Raw genomic sequence first — 16,560 nt, forward strand, 5'->3', positions numbered from 1 at the left:
AATTGTTGTTTTGGGCAAAAAGCACTAGTCCATCAACTTTGGAGGCTTGTACTGACCAAGGGAGGAGAAAAATTACAAGTTTCTTATTTTTTCCATTTGTTGTAGTTATTGAACTATAAGCTCATGAAAGAATTTTTCAAAATGAGTGGATCTACTATGGTTTTGGAATTTTTTCCCAAAACCCTGAAAGGACAGTTTTACGTCCTGTTAGGTTACCATTCTAGTGTTAATATATCATTGATTTCTTAACCACCAGGACATTTCCTGAGAACATCACACAAGCATGGAAAAAAGCTATAGAGCTAGAAGCCCAGGACTTTTAGTTAATTGAGAACCAACTCTATAAGCGAGGAAAGGACAATCAACTTAGAATCTGTGCAAGTGAAAGCGAATACCTGCTGATTCTAGAACATGCACATAGCGGAATAAGTGGAGGTCATTTTTCGGGCGATAAGATGGCAAAAATTATCTTAACCATCGCAGGAATATGGTGGCCTACATTGCACATGGATGCTGAGGAGTTTGTAAAGTGTTGTGATACATGTCAACGCACCAAGGTGCCGATAAAGAGAGATGAGATGCCACTACGGCCAATGATGGGACCAAGAGCATTTGCAAAATGGGGCATTGATTTTGTGGGACCTATCTCACCCCCTGCATACCACGCCCATACCCAATATATCATTGTGGCCACGGACTATCTCACAAAATGGGTGGTAGCCAAGGCAACACAAAAAGCAAATGTATGCACCACTGCACAATTTTTGTATGAGAATGTTTTGTAAGATACGGTTTACCAATAGAAATTGTCAGTGATCGTAAGACACATTTTCTTAATGAATTCATTGAATATCTACTAGAGGAATTCATGGTCATACATAGGAAATCTGCTCCATACCATCCACAGACAAATGGACAAGCTGAGGCCAAAAATAAAACACTATGCATAGTTCTCACTAAAATAGTGTCTAAATCGAGAACAGATTGGGATCAGCAGCTACACTCAACACTATGGGCATACAGGGTAGCTTACAAAACATCGATAGGAACAACACCGTACAACATGGTGTTTGGCCTAAATGCTATACTACCCATAGAGTTTTTAATTCCAACTCTACGAGTAGCAAAACGCTTAGAATGGACAGGGCATGAGCTCTCTTCAAGAATAGATGATCTTGAAAAGCTAGATGAACTCCGCTTGAGGGCGGTAGCTTCAATCTATGCTAAAAAGAGAAGACAAAAAGAATTTTTTGACAAACATGTGCGCACTAAAGAGTTCAAAACAGGTGATTATGTACTTTTTTATACTTTGAAGCAACATGCCAAGAAAATTAAAAAGCGAGGGATGGGACCCTTTGTGATTAGTGATGTATCACAAAGTGGAGCTGTCAAGCTTGCTACATTAGCAGGTGAAGAAATGTCAAACTGGATTAGTGGATGTCGACGAGACTGAATAAATATCATCTACCACTCACACAAGAGATGCTCCAACAAATCCATCAAGGAAAACAACGGATGAAGGAAAAACAGAGAGTACGAGAGGAAGCTCAAGCAGAAGCAAAAGAACGCATTGCAAAACGAAGACTTCTGCGACAACAACAACAAAGTGGAGCACCATTGCAAATCAATGTCATTCGACTGACGCAGTTGGATGAAGACACAGTGGAGCCAATAATTACAGTCAAAGTGGGCAGCAATCAAGTTGAATCGACGACATTGCTTGATTCTGGAGCTCAAACAATTTGATCTCTTACGGATTATACCAACAACTCAAACCCACAGGTCAACTTCATCCTACTCCTCAAGTGCTGGAAAGTAGTACATCACACCCGTTGAAAACATTGGGATGGACTATATTGCATGTACAAATACATCAATATATTTACCCACACAAATTCTATGTGGTGGAGGATGAAAGCACACAACACCAAATGATGTTGGGACAACCTTGGCAAAAAGAGTACAATGTGCAGATAGATTGGAATGCAAAGGCAGTCAAAATTCAGCATGCACATGAACAACACGTGATAGCATTTGCTGAGCAATACCGGAATAATCAGCTGCAAGCCATGCAATCACTGGAAAAAAAGTCAAAAGCAAGAATGCCACCAAAGAACAACATGATACCCGAGACCAACAGATAGGTAAAAGCCCACCATGCTAATTACAGACATACGATGTCACAATCCGCAATGCAAAGATCCAGGTTACCAAAACAAGGGAAACAAGTATGGATGCGGAAGGATAGAAATGACATGGCAGACAAACAACAATGCAACGAAAGAATTCAACCAAAGCAGATAGTTCAACCAAAAACCAAGGGCATAAAATAGATATGGATCCCAAAGAAAATGATCAAACATAACCCAAATGTCACTCGCATTTGGATACCAAAACAAAAGCAAAAGGAACACCCTTCAGTATAAGCAACAACGGAAGGCAGACAACTACATTTGAAAAAGGACAGCCGACTTATGTGGATGCCAATCAGCAACAAAATAGTGGCAACAAAGGAAGTAGCCAAACATCTACAAAAACTGACAAAAGCAAAATACCAATGGAAAGCAAAGGCAATACGGCCCACGGCCATTCCGACCAAGCCAATCATCTCCATAGAAACAGCTACGACTATATCAACAGAAGCGGCAAAGCGATTGCCTTTTGCAAACAAGACAATTAAACAGAGAAAAATCGAGATACAACTGTTACTTGCACAGAAAACAGGAAACCTCGACGGTGAATGCCAATAAGCATCTTGCTTGTTCCCTTCTCTTGCACAACATTAATTTTTCCATTCATTGACCGCATATGCATAAAATAGGGCCACATTAACCGGCCAAGCATTAGCACATATTTTTCAACCTATGCATGGCGCATACTCTGACTCGATACATTGTCGTCTGGGAGGACTCCGGCTAGTAGGAGGGGGGGAGGCATTCTCAAATGCGGAACCAATAGCAGAAAGAGCAAAAAAGGGCATGATTTTTGACTATTTTAAGGGTTGTTTTTTTATTGCAATTTTTTTTGGAGTAACCCAAGTACATATGCCCTTATACAACATGTATCTATAGGTATATGGGGCCAAACACCAAATCAAGCCCCTAGGTGTGTGTATATAAGTAGAAATAGCCAAAATTCGGGCAAAATATTGGTAAAAGGGAGAAATCCGGTCATAAAATTTGCATGTGAGTGTATATAATGTTTTGCCGTGATATTTGTGATTTATTGTGATTTTTGGGGATTTTATGGGTTTGATTTGCTATTTTTCTTTTAATTTTTCTATTTCTCGGCATAAAAACTTCAAAAATACAAACAGCAGGAGAAAAACGGTCATAATAAAAAACAAAAAACATGGGGATGATCAGATGACTATAGGACAACCTATGGTACAGTGGGGGTGCAATTATGAGACTGGAGCGGAAAGCGTGTTTTGGCCAGGTTTTGACCGAAATGCCAAATTTCTGGTAAACAGAGCAAATGGAGTCCAAATCAAGAAATTTTTTAGCCTAAACCGCATCTGACAAGAAGATAGGAGCACATGTCAAATTTCATGAAAAGTGGTTCGGGGACCTCCATTATAAGAAATTTTCACCTCATTTTAATTAGCTCATTTTCACTATTGACTTTGTGGAAAGAGCGGACGCACCTTCCAGCAGCTTCTATGACACGTACGACTACCCGATGAGCTCCAGACATGAGAGGTAGGCTCACCACCTTGAGCTTTTCGCGCATGTTTGTCGTTTTGTTGCGAAAACTAGCGTAGGGTTCACACACAAAGCAGGCGGTAGAGACCTACAAGTAGAGACGGCAACCTAATGGATAACCTAAAAGCAACAAAACTTCATGGGCAGCTTACCCTAGCCTAGGAGACCAGTCCTGGATGTCCAAAGGCAGTAGAAAACCATCGGGAAAAACTCTAATTCCTAGAAACCCTCAAGAGGCCACCGAATGGGAAATCGGCGAAAAGGCGACCAAATGCTACCAAAATTCATGGGTAGGAGCATCTCCACATGCTCGACAGGTCATGTGACCCACATAACCAAAAAGTGAACCGAAGTGGCACTAAACTTCAGGGAGGGCATCAGACACACAAAGCGTCAAATTGCTCTTGCAGCCAAACCGCATGCCCGTTTGCCACCAAACTTCACGAGCGGCTTTCCTAGATCATCAACAACCAAGTCCTATGGTGGTAGACCACCACTAATCATCGAAGGTATGTAAACACAACCACAGGTGCTTCTAGAGCGACAAATTGCCAAATGAAGCTCCAGTGAAGCCAAAGTCGACAAAAACCATATGGCAAGGATTCCCAGGGGATCGGGAAGCTATGGAGACCAACATCAAGAAATTTCATCGCCAAAAAACACTTCAAAAGTCAGAATACGGCTCGGAGGCTCTGAAGTTCACAGAGGGAGTTATTCTCTATCAATTTGACTTTTTTGTTGAAATTAGGCTTAAAAGGGACTCAGGAGGACCAAGGGCAGGCACTAGGAGCACAATCCATGCAAAAATCATTAGAAGACATCCTACGCGTAGGATGTCTCAAGGACACTTGTGGGCACAGACTCCAACATTTCTCATTATACACATTTTCTGAATGACCTTTACATGCTATACACCAAGTCTCATCACATTTGGACCATAATTGACCGCATATGCATGAAAAAACGCAAAGTTAGGGCATAGAGGCAATAATGGGCCATAGACCTAATCACACGAAACTTGCACAACACATTCACCAACACATCAACAAGCAATCTGTGTGGTCAGAAGCAAAAATTAGTGAAGTAGATATCCTACGCGTAGGATGTCTATTTGACTTTTTTGGCATGCATAGGATGGTTTTTCATTCCAGATCCAATCACCTCATCATCAAGAGCCCATATATCAAGTTTGAAGCCATTCTAATCATTTTTGACCCCCAACACCTTCAAAATACACTTTTGGATCCCAGAAACACCACACAGGCTCTTACAAGCATCAATCCTTGTCCAAATCCAAATCCAAGAGCATAGCCATGTTCCATAGGCCAAGGATTACCCACAGAACAAATCTCATGTCATTTTGATGAAATAGACATCCTACGCGTAGGATGTCTCCAGCATAATTTAGGCCTTCTGTGCAAAAAGTGACATCATGGGAGCCAATACCATGGTGCAATGAGCCCATATACCAATTTTCAACCCATTTGGACATCAATTGCTACCTATTATGAACTTTCTACCCAATTTGTGACCTAAAGCCTAAATCAGCCAAAAAATCCACTTTTTGATATCCAAATCAAAATCCAAGGATATAGCCATGCACTACCAGCATGACAAGTGTGAACCAATTCTGATGAAAAAGACATCCTACCTAAATGGAAAATTTTGGCCAGATTTGCACTATGAGCACATGCACAACTTCACAATGTCCTTTTAAGCTTTATTTTCAATTTTCAAGTCATTTGGATACTTAAAACTCAATTTCTCAGCTAATACGGAAAAAACACTAACTTCGGACTACTGAGTGCAACAGGATCTATGGAAGCCGCGAAGTCACCGGCAAAGAAGAAAAGAATGACCATCAAGGATTACCAAGAAGAAGTGGAACCCTTCGTCATACCAGAAGGAACACTAAAGACCACCAGCGCATGGATCCAAGAAGATTTGTTAGAGTCCAACGACCTAAAGATCTACCAAGGAGTATTCAAAGACACTTAAGGCAATGTGATCGAGCTACCAATGCTGCCGCGAGAACTCAATGAGTTCGTAAGAAGCAAGATGGTCGGGTACTTGGAGAAGATTGATCTCCACAACTACTTTGAAGCAGTACCGGCAGGGGTGGACATAAAGAGGGTCTGGGAGTTTGTGACAACCATCAAAGAAGATGGAGTGGCCAAAGTAACAGATCTCCAAGGCAGGCCAGAAACATAAATAATCATCACTGAGCAGGTTGTAGCAGACGCACTAGACCTCTCCAACAAGGGGAATAGTGTAACTAAAAGAAGGGATGAGGTCAAGGTGTACAATGAAAAGAAAGAAAACTACACCTTTGAAGATATTTCCAACCCAAGAGTGGCAATCATGAGCCAGTTGTACAACCAATACTTCCATATGTGCACGAAGCGGCCACAAAAGTACAGAATGGCTCCAGGTGCAAGTGCCACGGCATTCACTTGGGCAATGACAAAAGGCACCCCAAAGATAATCAATTATGTAGCATATATACATGACAACCTAGTAAATATGGGTAACAAGAATCCAACATATATTGTGCCAGGAGAACTAATCACTAAGGTGATTTATGGGGCATTGCACGCAAAAGGAAGACAGCCTGACCCCCCGTCTCAGAATGACTGGCTGAAGCTAAAAGAAGACAAAGAAGACGAGCCACAAAGAGCACCAAGGGTTGCCACAACACTGAAAAGACGGCTAGAGACTGTTTTAGAAGAGTAGCGAGAGCAAAAGAAAGGAAAGAAGGAATTTGTCCAAGTGCTTGCAAAAGAAACAAGGTCATAAAAAGCGGCAAGATTAGAGAGGCTGATGGAGAGCTTCAAAGAAGAGAGAGCCCTTAATGGTGATTTAAGTGAACTCTGGAAGCCTTCTCTAGAAGGAGTCTTACCATAGCCCAAGCGAGATTTCTCGAGCGAACTAAAACCCGAGCAAGAGAGGCCGGTCATCTTGTGAGTGAAGCTGCCAACTACAATAAGTGAGTGCATGAAAGAAGACTACATGTCTTGAACTCTTGTGGATTTGTATAGGAATCCTATATGTCTTGATTTGTGGATTTGTGAACGCAACACATCATAGGCCATAGGCCGAGCAGGGAAAGAGGAGAGTAATGGGGAAGCTATACAAAGTTTATAATAAAAAGGGTCCAATGTTTACTCCCTTAATTTTTGCATATACATCGTGAATACACATGGTAATTGGCCTCGACATCATTGTCACCATCATCGCACCTATTTGTGGGAACCAAAGTAATGCAAACTTCATCAACCCTAGATATCATTCCAAAACCACAAGAGTGCTATCACCCACTGCTGAGCTCTTCTAAGCTCACTATGTTGAGATTGTGTTGTCACGATCACTGTGGGAATGAGTGGATGATCATACATTGAGGCAAGTCGTCGGCCCGCTGATTTGCTGCTTTCAGTGTCATGTTGGACTCTCTCTCTCTCTCTCTCTCTCTCTCTCTCTCTCTATCATTAGTCACCCCTTTTGAGAAGTTTCTACTCACATGTACACATTGGCATCCATTATATATAATAAATTGGTCATTGGTTTCTATCATTAGTCACCCCTTTTGAGAAGTTTCTTCTCACATGTACACATTAGAATTATTTATATATAATAAACTGGTCATTGGTCAAGAGAGAGAGAGAGAGAGAGAGAGACTTTGGACGCAGCAAATCCACCTCCTCCTTCTCCTCCTCCTCCTCTGTCTCCGCCTCCGCAGCCACCACTGTCACAACCTCGTCCCCAGCCGCCGCCTTAGCTGCCATACCCAGGCTCATACCCCTATTGTTATACCCATACCCTCTCTTGTACCCGTACCCATGCTCGTGCCACACTTGCTTCTGCCTTCTCAGAAGTCCTGCACACAAGAAGTTGTCACTGTAGCTGAGAGGTTGTGCAGTAACAGCCCACGCTAGCCTTACATATGCATGTTGACTTCTGAGCCTCGTTGGCGCCCTCCACGTACACACACTCACATAACAAAAACACACACACAAACATGCAATTGCATCTGTGATCGAACATCAATGGAGTACATCGCAATGCTCCATTTACTAAGCAGCGTCTATGTAAAGGTACGGTCCATCGCTTGACCAATTGGGGAGTTTTTTTTTTTCCACACACACAGATCATGCATCACGACTCGAGCAGGAGGCGCGACATAAAATTTTCGGGTAGCCCAAAATGGGGTCGGTTTCCAGGGTTCTGGTGGCAACCGTTGTAATACCATTTGACGAAGGTGACGATTGTGGTTGATGGCCAGCTTGGACTCCGTAACTACCATGATGGACGGGCGCTCCGTCAAGTTGGCGCAGTTCTCTCTCTCTCTCTCTCTCTCTCTCTCTCTCTCTCTCTCTCTCTCTCTCTCTCTCTCTCTCTCTCTCTCTCTCTCTCTCTCTCTCTCTCTCTCTCCCTCTCTCTCTCAAAACAGTGCAAAGGTCTTGAGCAAAACTCTTTGATTCATCATGATGCTGCAAAAATTGATCTAGTATGTGGCACCCTTGCGCTTCTTGTCACCACCAATCTCAAAGTGCTTGCATCGCTTGATTGGATGCTGAGTTACATGCTTGTAGCTCTGACATTGCAACCTTAACACAATTTTCTTTGTAGTCTTAGCCTTCTTGTGGAAGACCGGCTTTGTTTGGCCACCATAGCTAGATTGCTACCTGTCATAACACCTCTTTCCTTGCACAAAGAGAATGTCCTTGCCCTTCTTGTATTGAGTCACCTTATGCAAGGTGTGCTTCTTGCAGTCCTTGCCCTTGCAAAAGGACTTCTTCGTCTTTGGAACGTTCACCATGGCCGCTGGTTTGCTGAAGCAGCATTGACGATCGAAAGGAGATGAGAGGAGCTCTCTCTCTCTCTCTCTCTCTCTCTCTCTCTCTCTCTCTCTCTCTCTCTCTCTCTCTCTCTCTCTCTCTCTCTCTCTCTCTCTCTCTCTCTCTCTCTCTCTCTCTCTCTCTCTCTCTCTCTCTCTCTCTCTCTCTCTCTCTCTCTAACCGCGCGCCGGTGCGCGCCCTTAAAGGGAGTTCGAAAAAAACTTTTTCCCAAAAACTTGGCAAACCGACATATGTGACTGACAAGATATTGGAAACCATCACAATCACAGCTAAGGTTTCAACTTCCAGATCAACTAAGGATCATATTAATCCAAATTTAACTTCTAAGTTTCTAAGAGAGTGGAAAGTAAGATCTTTCCTTCAAAACTCTTCAAAAATCAGAACATTACCTTTAGATATTCGCTATTTCATGAATTGGCGAACCTTCACACATTCATTTTGTGAGGAACTGCAGCCATTTATCATCATTATCATCATCATCATCTACAAGACCAAACATTGCTAGAAACTTTAGCATCTCATTGCCATCACCCCTGCCTAACAACCACACATGCAATGCCCACGTACTTGTATTGAAGTCTGAGAGCCAAGTAATGAGAATACACCATACAATTATCCCCTAGGCAAAACATGACAAATCCACGAGAACTTGCTCAATCAATAAATGCTGTGGGAGAAAATCTCTCTGCAAATGTGCATCAAAGGCCACATTCTTACTATAAGAATCGTTCAATGTTGTGAGAAACCATGATCTCTCTCTCTCTCTCTCTCTCTCTCTCTCTCTCTCTCTCTCTCTCTCTCTCTCTCTCTCTCTCTCTCTCTGAATTTTTCTGTGTAATGAAAGGCTTTGCTGTAACAGCATCTCAGAACTGAAAAAACTATCAAAACTTTGCGTTTTTGTTGCCGACTTGAAGGCAATGTCAGACAAAACTCGCAAGGGTGGAAAAGCCACACTCTCCATGGAGAATGATGAAAAATCTCCAAGGAATTTGGATGCTAATCCAACCACATCATCTACAACAACGGAAGCAATGATCATGGCTTACTTGATCTCATTACAAGAAACCGTCAACAAACAAGGTGAAGAGTTGCGCGCACTTGCAATGGAGAATGGTACTTTAAGAGTTCTCGTTGTGGAGAATGAGCACCTCAAGAAGGTTCTTGAAATGCAAACAACACGCTTGATGCATCTTGAGAATTAAGTTCAAGAATGTAAACGCTCTCTTATTGACATGAATGTATTGAAAGAGCGCTTGAGCAAAGTTGAGAGTGATCATGTATTGAAAGAGGAAACAATAGATACAATACGACATGATGTATGTGAGATGAGAAATGCATCCAAATCATGGGCTGATATATGTAAGGATAATGTGGTTTCTACATCTCCTATCACGCAAGCCGTTGTCCAAGCAAAGAATGTAGAGAATGTGGACACTCAAGAATTGCACAAACGACAAAAACGCTCAAAGAACATCGTCATTCGTGGAATCAAGGAGGAAAGCATGGAAACACCCCAATCTCTTGCAGTTGCTATTGAAGAGTTTTTTGCTGCACACTTTGGCATGTCAGGAATGATGGATTATGGTGCACATCGAGTTGGAAAACAAGGAGTCCCTCGCTCGGGAGAAAGACCTATTGTATGTACCATGGCTGATGAGGTAAAGAGAAAGATCATCCTTGACAATGGTTGGGTCTACCTCAAAGGAACATGTTGTAATGTATATGAGGATCGCACTATTATGCAACAAAATGTACGTCGCAAAGCATATGAGGAAAGAAGCAAGAAGGTTAAGGTACCACCTCAAGAAGAAAAGCCACTTAAGGAGGATGCAAGTCCACCCAACAAATAGGGACACATGATCTATGAGACCAACTCACGCTTGCGGATAAGCTTTTGGAATTGTAACGGATATCCATGGAATGCAGGAATTGGCATTGATGAGCTTACCAATGACTCCGATGTGATACTTCTTGTCGAAACATGGGAGCATGATGCGCAACGAATTCTTGGATTTGACAAATACGATGTGCATTCTTTGATGTGGGCCAAAAATGCAAAGCAACGAAGAGGCCAAGAAGGCGTAGCATGTATGACCAAAAAGGGTTTGAAAGATGTTTCCATTGTCAAAGAAGATAAGTATAAACGCTACTTATGGTTGAAAATCAGCCCACCAAATGGTCAAGTCATGTTTGTGGCCGGTTGCTACATTCCTCACTATGACTCCAACTTTTATGCTTGCTTGAATATGGATAGAGATCAGCCCTTTGTTGAACTAGAGGAAGACATTGCTCATTACAAGGATCAAGGTGAAGTCATTGTTTTTGGAGACATGAATGCTCGCACAAATATGCTACAACACAACACACAACAAGTAGACATGCCGCATGTCTCAAGAAGAATGGATGACTCATACATTTATAATCAAAGTTCTAATGATGCAAAAGAAGTGGATCACTATGGAAAGTCACTTCTACATATGTGAAATAGTACCGGAATGCTCATTGCAAATGGTGTATCTCTATGGCAAGGCACCAATGACTTTACATGTAGAAAGCACAACGGTGCTAGCGTGATTGACTATATGTTGTTCTCAGAAGCCACTCTAGAATGCATACAAAGCTTTACACTTGGTGAATGGAATCCGGAATCGGATCATAGGATGTTATGTATTGACCTCAAGTGTGGTAAACGGCCCAAGCATGTAGCCTCCAATCATGATGTGAATCATTTGTACCTACGTCTAGACTTCAAACGAGCACTTATATATGCTGATATGGTGGACCAAATGTTAAGCATGATAGAGCATCAAGAGAGCCCAACATTAGAATGCAAGTGGAAAGTTTTCAAAGAAGTAACTTTCTCTTGTGCGAAGGAATGCTTTTTGGTGAAACACATGTCTTGCAAAAGGTCTAAGAAGGGTAGCACCAAGAAGAAATGGTTTGACATGGAATGTAGTCAAGCCCGAAAACACTTGCTAAGATTGGATACAATCAAAGACAAGGAAGTTTACTTGGAATGTTCACACACATACAAAGCACTTGTTCAAAAGAAGAGGAGAAGGTGGGAAGTCGAAAAACAACTTCTTTTAGCACAAGAGAAAGCACATGCATGTGGCAAGTTTTGGCAAAATCTAAAAGGCAAGCGCGTTGAGAGCTTTGGTGACTTGACTCTTGAGGATATGTATATGCATTGTAAGAATCTCTATGAGCAACCCAATGTTGATAAGATGGAGTGTTGTAGCTCCCTTCCGTTTATGTCTCCCTTCTTTACCATTGAAGATGTATGCCGCGCGCTTGAGAAACTTGCTACTCGTAAGGCAGGTGACCTTCAAGGTGTCAAGGATGAAATGATTAAATGGACAAGCAAGAAAACACGATATTGGATATGCGATATGTTTAACCTTGCACTTCAGTATGGAATGCCTCATGATTGGAGTGCAAATTGGATCAAACCTTTGCACAAAGGAGGAGATGTAAACAATGTGAACAACTATCGCACTATAATGGTTGGTTCTTTAATGGCAAAGTTATTTGGATGTATCATGGAGATGAAGATAAGTGAATGGGCTGAAAAGAATGGCAAACGTGCACTTGGCCAAGCAGGTTTTCGAAAGCATCATAGCACTATTGATCACCTTGTCACTCTTCGAGTTCTTATGGAAGCATCTCGATTGAAAGGAAAAAAGTTGTATTGTTGCTTTGTGGATTTCAAGAAAGCTTTTGACATGGTACCGCGAGGAAATCTTTGGAGACGTATGCAAAGCCTTCAAGTGCCGAGAGAATTTATACATGCAGTCTTTCACATCTACCAAAAAGTGATATGTCGATTACGTATGGGAGATGGAATTTCAGAATTTTTTGCAAGCACTATTGGTGTCAAACAAGGATGCCCACTTTCCCCAACCCTCTTTGGGCTACTCATTGATGAATTGGAATGCATGGTTCTTGACTTTATGCAGCAAGAAGGCATAGAAGAGGTTAAGATGGGAAATGCGGTGATCATGCTTTTGCTTTATGCCGATGATGTAGTGCTCTTCGCACATACCTTAGAAGATGCACAAAAGCTTATGAGTGTCTTGGAATGCTTTTGCCTACATAGCGGGCTGATCGTTAATGGATCCAAAACCAAGGTTATGCTTGTAAAGACCCTCAATGATGAAAATCCATGCATTGTATATAACAATGAGAAACTTGAAGTGGTAGATCACTTCAAGTACCTTGGCCTTGAGGTTCCATCCAATCATAAATGGAAGGATTGTGCAATGCGTCGCTTGGAAGCCGGAAAGAGGGCCTATTATGCATTTGAGAACATGTGCAATGCAGGAGAGATCAAGTGTTGGCTCTCAAAAAGTACCTCTTTGACACATTGGTGACACCGGTGCTTCTTTATGGAGTGGAGGTGCGGGGTGGAAGCATCGGGAAGTCTACTTGGAAAGAGTTTGAGAATGTCCAAAAGCGTTTTCTCACCAACTTTCTCCAAGTCAAGACACAAACACCCTACATGCTCTTACTTCTTGAGTCCGGATTGCTTCCCATTGAGGTCTTGGGCATGCAAAGGGTTGTGGAGTACATGCGTAAGACACAACGTAGCCCTTTGCATCGACTTCCTAGAATCACATATGAAGCAAGTCAAATGGTTCAAAAGACATGCAAGAGAAAAATACTAAGTTCAGGGTGGATGCTTGATATCAAGAAATGGTTTGGAAGATGGGATGCATGTCACTTGGTCAAGGATGCGTCGATCGACTCTCAAGTTAATGAGGCCTTCTTACAATGCCAGTGTATCACGGCTTGGGAGAAAGCCGGAGGTTCTCGCTTCAGCCATTACACCACACACGTTGTCCCAAACTACAAATCTCTCTTCTTCTCGGAACGAGGTAACCGAACCCATTCCTACATCCTTGAGCCCATCCCATTGAGTGCGATCCGCACCATTGCCTCCATTCGTCTTAGCTCCCATTCTCTACGCTGCGAGACAGGACGTTGGGGCACTGATGAGGAGTGTCATCGACTTTGCACCTTATGCCCTCATCAAGTGAGAGAGAGTGAGTACCACACACTACTTGAGTGCTCAGCTTTTGACCACATTAGGTCCTCTTTTCCCCATATATTCAGCCATGATCTCTCCCTACATACCTTCCTCTCCCAACCACGATGTGGACTCTCTATTGCGACGCTCATTTCAGCCATTTTGAGCATCGAGAGTCACTTATGAACTCCACTCACACCACGTGACATGTTCATTTGGTCCCATAGGTCATATTTGACCTCCCAGGACGATAATAGAACTATCTATCTATCTATCTATCTATCTCTCTCTCTCTCTCTCTCTCTCTCTCTCTCTCTCTCTCTCTCTCTCTCTCTCTCTCTCTCTCTCTCTCTCTCTCTCTCTCTCTAGCACCGCGCGCCGGCGCGCGCCCTTAAAGGGAGTTCAACACGAAAAAAACTTTTTCCGGCAAACCAACATATTGTGAAACAACAAAGTTAAATTGATAAAATTTGAAGGTTTTTACACCCAATTACAATATTTTTTTCAAATTTTGTAGGTTTTCTCACCTTCAAAAAAAAAATTAGAGGTAAATTTAAAAATTTGTAGGTGGGATTACACTAAACCTAGGTTTTTTTCGAGCACTCGAGTTCAAGTCTTGAGAAAACACATGACTCTCCTCGATCTTTACGGTCTCTTAGAATAGTTTCCTGCGAAGTTAAAACTTCTTGTTCTTCTCCTCTTTCTCCCTCCCTCCCTCTCTCTTTCGCTCTCTCTCTCTCTCTCTCTCTCACTCTCTCTCTCCACACATTGGCGTACACTTGTGAAGGCAGTCCAAAGCCCTGTTCAAATGAACTAGTTCCCTCTCTCTCTCTCTCTCTCTCTCTCTCTTTCTCTCTCTTTCTTTCTCTTTCTCTCTCCTCCCAAAGGCTGCATTAGAGACATTCATGTATTACATAACACAAAATAGAACTGGCGATTTGGCCTACGTATGGAATATTCTTGACGATTACAACCTCTTCAAGAGGGATGATGACAATTCAAGGGATGACAACATCCTTGAACATTTCCTCGGTTTCAATGGCCTGCAACAAGTGCTTAAAAGGATGGATTTGTGGATGTCTTGAGCATGGAGGACTAAGCCATCAAGGCTGATCTCCTCCTTTTTGTTAGTGTAACTAGTAGACACAATGGGAGGGGTCTTGTCTGTACGGTGCTTGATGAGAATTTGGCACTTGGGGTTGCTTGAGTTGCGCGAGAAATTCCACAACTAATGCAGACCTCACATCAAAGGCATTGAACTCGATCTTTACCTTGCTTAGATGCTTCAACATCTCTCTTTCTCTCTCTCTCCCTCCCTCTCTCTCTCTCTCTCTCTCTCTCAGCACACGACACTGACGTGCACCTTTTGAAGGTTTTCACACCAAATTACACTACATTTCTCCAAAATTTGTAGGTTTTCTTACCCTCAAATCTAAAATTTAGAGGTAAATCTTAAAATTTTAGGTTGGATCAAACTTAACCTAGGTTTTCTGAGCATTAACTATAAATGAATCATCTTATGTCCTGTGCAAACCGAAGCTCTCTCACAAATCTTGCCCACTCTCAAGGTACTCTTTTCCTTTTACATGAACTAAGTGCTCCACAACCCTAAGGAAACAAAATTCACAATTGAGACATTTTATTGGGTCAAAGTAGTTTCAATCAAAATTGTGTTAATTGACTGGACATAATTTACTTATTTTTTTTAAAATAAAATATTTTAGCGTCTTCAAAATTAAGGATCTTGCATTTTAAAATTTTGTTTATATTTTTATATATTTTAGTGTCTTTAAAATTTAGGATCAGTAAAGCATTTTAGTGTTTTGGACGATTTAGAACTCGAATAATCCATCTTGATCGAGCCTGCAGTCAAGAATGATTAGGGACATAACCATTTATGGACCAGAGCATGGCCACAAGCTTATTTATATGAATTTGCTACAGTAGACGTGGCAATGGTCATGCTTCCGAGTGTTAAGTGTAATTTCTACCTTAAAGGGGCAAAGACGAGCAATGCCCGTGGTATGCAAGTCCTTGCTTAGAGATTATTATAGCAATGATCTGTTGCCTTGGATGCTAGAAATTTGGTCAGTCTCACCTATTCATCGATGGCAAAAATGGGTTTACAAAGTCGATGACAAAAATGGGTTTGCAAAGTCAATGTAAGATGACATGTTTTGGGATTCTACAAAATCAAACAAGCATATGTGTGCAATTAATTAATGATGGCTTACATGATATTAAGCACCGAGTTGTCACACCATGTTTTTTGGGTTGCAAAAAATACATCCCATCCAGTTTGAACCCCATGGGGGTTGTGGAGGGTTATGTTTGGTTTTGCATTTACTTTGCTACATTATCCTCTATAGAGTCACTATTGAGGTCTTGATCTTGACTTTTTTATTTTATATACTCGCTCGGTTACTTGTTCGCTCGGAAGTACTCGCTCGAGGATTGGGATTCCTCCTTTAGAAGCTATGTCGGGATCATCCCAAAGAGTGCAAAGGGACAGATTCGAGGATTATATCAAGAATTTTGAGATTCTTGATGCTGCATCAGAGAATATACCGCATGAACCTTTCACAAAGGAGGAGGTGGAGCAAATACGGAAAAAACTGCTAGATGAGCAAGAGATCCAAGAGAGAGAGAAAGAAAAACCAAAGCAGAGAGAGATTTAAAGGGCAAGCCTACATCTCTGCCGGCCAGCCCTAAACCCAGCCCACAGCCATCACCACCGCCCTCACTACCTCCTAGTAGCCCTCCACAAGAAGATAAAGAGGCTGAAGACAAACCAGAAGAACGGGAAAAGGCCAAGCAAGAGTAGAGCCAGGAGCCGAAGCCAAAGGAAGAGGCTAAGCCTCAAAGTGAGCAACAAGAGTCAGATGATTCATATCACACATTTTTGGACCTAGGATATACAAAAGAGGAGGCTGCCACTGTCGCATTCGACTTGGCAAGCACATGGACTAAG

General features: G+C 42.0%; 1 pseudogene; it reads right to left on the reverse strand.

Moving 5' to 3' along the window:
- Nucleotides 1-8,205: 8,205 nt before the first annotated feature.
- On the reverse strand, nt 8,206-8,559 carry LOC147458648 (large ribosomal subunit protein eL42 pseudogene; annotated as a pseudogene).
- Between the last annotated feature and the right edge of the window lie 8,001 nt (nt 8,560-16,560).

This window comes from Adiantum capillus-veneris, chromosome 4, assembly GCF_014529385.1.
Source record: "Adiantum capillus-veneris isolate H3 chromosome 4, ASM1452938v2, whole genome shotgun sequence".
NCBI lineage: Eukaryota > Viridiplantae > Streptophyta > Polypodiopsida > Polypodiales > Pteridaceae > Adiantum > Adiantum capillus-veneris.